Source organism: Dermacentor variabilis, chromosome 8 (assembly GCF_050947875.1).
Source record: "Dermacentor variabilis isolate Ectoservices chromosome 8, ASM5094787v1, whole genome shotgun sequence".
In the NCBI taxonomy this organism is placed as follows: Eukaryota; Metazoa; Arthropoda; class Arachnida; order Ixodida; family Ixodidae; genus Dermacentor; species Dermacentor variabilis.
In genome coordinates, this window is record NC_134575.1 from 66,464,150 (window position 1) to 66,468,454 (window position 4,305).

A 4,305-nucleotide genomic window follows, 5' to 3' on the forward strand; every position below is an offset into this window, starting at 1 on the left:
GTTCCTCGTATCGGTCGTTGTGGTGTCGCAGCAGTGCGAGGCCACAAAAGTGAATCTTCTAGTGCAAAATTTCCCTAGATTTGGACTTCCTGATTTCTCTAAACAATTCCGAAATTCCCTAGATCTAGGGGAAATTCCTATGGGCATCGCTGGCGATGACGTACGTGCGCTAGGGCAAACCGGGTAGTTGTCCAGCAAATGCGAGAAGTTGCGGGAACAGAGGTTTCATCCAACAGACCACTTAACTCCTGGAAATGTTGCACAAATGCTCCATTGGGACGTTTTTGGAGTTCCTTATAGGATTTGGCGACTAAACCAAAAAACGTCCCAGGAACGTTCTGGCAACAGGCACTTTCCTACAATAAGTCCAACCGCATTTAGAGAGAACTGTGCTTGCATAGAGTAAGTGCTCTGTTGTTCTTTCGCGAAAACGCGAATACCGCTAGTATAACTGAACGAGACGGTTGTTTATGCTCCTGTATACCGAATGCACCGTCTCTTGTTTCCTGTTTGACGCAATACATCTCTGGAATTTAGAAATGCGTCAGCATAACACGTACAGACCCACCGAATGCGACCGGCAGCCTACCGTATACGATACAGTGACGTACAGGGGCACTATAACGTAAAACTATTCCAATATGTTTTTATTCCAAACTCATGACGGCAAATTTGCGTGACCGCAGGCGTAAGCATCTGGCGGTCGACCGAAGGGTTGTCTAAACAGACCAATCAAACGCTCTCCTCGTTTATACGAAGTCACTTTTATTTGCTTTAGAAACGAATAACATTGCCTACACTGAGCGGCTTGCCTTATCTAATTGGCGGACAAGAAGCGAGGAACACGCTCAAGTGAAGAGGGATTCAATGGGGGTGAGCCAGCGCACTGAAAATCGATAACCGGATGAAGATGGTAGTGCCGGCATCTGTGATTGCTCCGCTTTCCCTTATTTATCTTGCGGTGGCTGGTCGAAAATCGCGACGGCATGCAGCGGGAGGTTAAGAATGCCGCTAAAACAGATCCTCAGCAAAGAAGAGTTGGCAGAACGAGGGTGTAAACATGCCGAAAGTGCTAGAAAACGTTACATGACCACGCGAAAAGCTTTATCGTATGCATATAAACCCATTTTTCCCGGATGGTGCGAGCAGTCAGTGCCTGAGCCATCGGCGGTATCTTTTATTCTTTTCGGAACGGGGTAGCCTGCGCCTATTCAGAAGAAAACTCAGTTTTGTTCGACATATTAATGCATCTTTAACGCGTACACGTCACTTTGACGTGATGGGTTCTCGCGGTTTTGTGATGTCGCATGATAGGCAGGTGAAGTGGGTGTCGCCCGAAAACCTTTGACCAATAGCCGAGCGCTAATGGCGAAAAGGCGTCGAATCATAAACAACTATTTTTCTTTTGTTCTTTCCAGTCATGCATAATCAGTGTGTTCACGTCATAGCAGATGGGACCTATTGCGGTTTTCGTGACGTCGCGTGACAGACAGGCGAAGTGGGGGTGGTTCAAAAAAGTTTTTGACCAGTGACGGAGGACTGATTGCAGAATTGGAATAGAAAAGTTTGGAATAGCATTACGTTATAGAGCCCCAGACGTCGGTACAGCGCTGTGTCGCCGCTTGCCGCTTATTGTGTGCGCGCCGTGCGAAGTGTAGTTGATTTCAAATCGCTAAGGACAGAACTGAACTATAAAAGCAGTTCCTAACTGCTTGCATTTCAGTTCAAATCCACCGGTAGCGATTGCACGAACACGACGGTGCGAGGCTTAACCTACGCTGAACAGGATCAACATTGGCTCAAACTTCATGTGCACGGCTTGAGCGAGTTGAAACTTGTGCATTTCAACTTCGCAGGCATGTTCTTACTTACTTTGAGTGCGATTAATTATATGTACAAGCGAAGGCGCTGTCGCTGTCGCGTTGTCAGTTTGATGGCCGATCGCGCAGGCTTCGTTCGAACGACGGTCGGCATACTGATTTCGTCAGTGAGGTCGACAAGAAAGCCAGTCGCAGTGCGACAACTGGCGCTCGCCGGTCGCGTCGTTGTCGGTCCGGTGCGATAAAATCCTTTCCGTGAAGCGCTGTACTGAATAGCCGCGATCAACCGTTGATGTGGGCGCCTTGTCGGTCTCGCATCGACCCAGTGTTACCGCACCTTAATGCATGAATTCAGGGATGCGCTTCCACCACCACCAAGTGAGGACCGACGCTGCAAAAAGACTTCATCAGCAGCGTGATGTTTTTAAGTGTCACCCAAGTGTAACACACGGGTTTTTCGTTAAGTTTTCTAGCCATCAATGCAAGGCGGCAACTACCTGGCTCACGGTGCCGTCCGAAGCACTCAGACGAACCTCTGGCCACTTTCTGTTTTAAAGTCGAGTTGCAGATTTACGCTACGCACGTTTTCGGCACCGTAACGACGTCGAGCTACCAGTGGAATTTCAACACGGTAAATTGCACGAGTGTTTGCAGCGGCGCGCGTCCTAGCGGTTATTTTTTTTTCTAGGGACTTTGCGGCGTGCGGCGACGCGTGCGACCCTTCCAAAACGTTTTGCGATTAATCCGCTAGGGTAGGACGCCTGCGCCGTCGCGCCATGAAAAAGCCGGATTGCGGTAAGTAAATTATTTCCTAATATAGCTCATTCAGATGGCGTTGTCGTTGAAACTTTTGTAAATACTAACGTTACTAGGTTCTCTGAACTTGATAACCGTCTTTTGCCTAAAGTGCGCACAAACTATGGAATGTTCACCACCACAATTGCAGGAGTCAAGCCGTGGAATTATGTTCCACATACCATTAAATCATCATCTATGGATCATGTATTGAAGGACCGTATTAAGAATTATTTTATGGAACAACTTTCTTCATCTTAAGAACTTACTTTCGCGATTGTAATAATGCTACTTGTTATATTGCTGCCATTTTCACAGCATTGTTGAAAGACATTGATTGTTTATTAGAGAAAAAGATTTATCTGCAATTTTTTACTAAGCAGCCTTTTATGAACACGGCATGTGTATTAACAATACTGTATGCAATTTTATGTAAAACTGACGTTGTTGATGAATAAACTGTAAAATTGAAATTTTACTGCACGTATGCTCGCCTCGTGCCAAAGTTACTCTGCGGAACGTTTGGTGCTGCGTCATGTGCCAGTTTCTCCGATTATTTCCTTGTGCGAGCTTGCGCTCTGAGACTCTCTCTCTCTCTAGCTCGCTCGATATATATATATATATATATATATATATATATATATATATATATATATATATATATATATATATATATATATATATATATATATATATATATATATATATATATATATATTGGTCCACATTTTTTGCCAGAAGAAGTACACAAACGCTTCTGCGTTGCCCTTCTCGTTGTAATTATTTGCGCGCCTGCCTTCATGTACCGTAAATCCACAGGTTTGTTATTTTTCCATTTCAAGACATTTTATTGAAACTTCAAGTTATTAGAGCGCTCTAATAAGTGATCGAGAAAAGAAGTGTGGCTGGAGGAACCAGCACGGTTGGATATTCTAGGCGGCAGGGACCGTTAGTCACACGCTAGGGAAAGTTAATCGAGGGACACATGGAACTAATGCTAAATAGGTTTAGTTTGCTACAGTACTCGTTGAAAATTCGACATGGGTTCATTTTGCAGAAGCATATTGTCTACCGGCGAGGAAAGCGAACTTTGCTCGTAAAAGGTGAATTTCGGCCATTTATCACTCACTTATCACGTGGCTCCAAGCGCGTGGCTAGCTGGCCTGAGCGCCAACATCCGACTAGAACAGGTCGTCAGCTTCCCGAGTTTCCCACTCTCGAGGTGTGTGGCCATCATGGTCGAAGCTCGTTTCGTTCGGAATCTTTTCAACGCGAATCCGCAGTGCGGCGTCTATCGCTTACCTGATGTTGGCGCTGCAGACGTAGTCGCACGAGGAGGGAGCGTAAAGACGACGTTTAAGTGCGAAAGGAAGTGTGCTACTTACCAGTCGGTGCGGGAAAATACAGGAGCGCGTAGCTATCTAGTGCACTCTAGCACTGCAAAAGCATGAGACTCAGCGAACTCAACCGTTAAGTAGAGGGATATAGCCCCCCAGTTGGCGATTGCTGAAATGGGACACTCGTTTCGTCTGGAGCGTCGTGGGTGCCAAAATGGGAAGTATGGTGGCGTCTACGTAAACACCCAAAATCAAATTTGTACTGCGAGCCACGGTAACGTTCAGCAGGTGGCGGACCGTTGTGGGCACCGCTCCACTCTGCCGTAGCATTCGCAGTGCAAGGCATTGAAGAA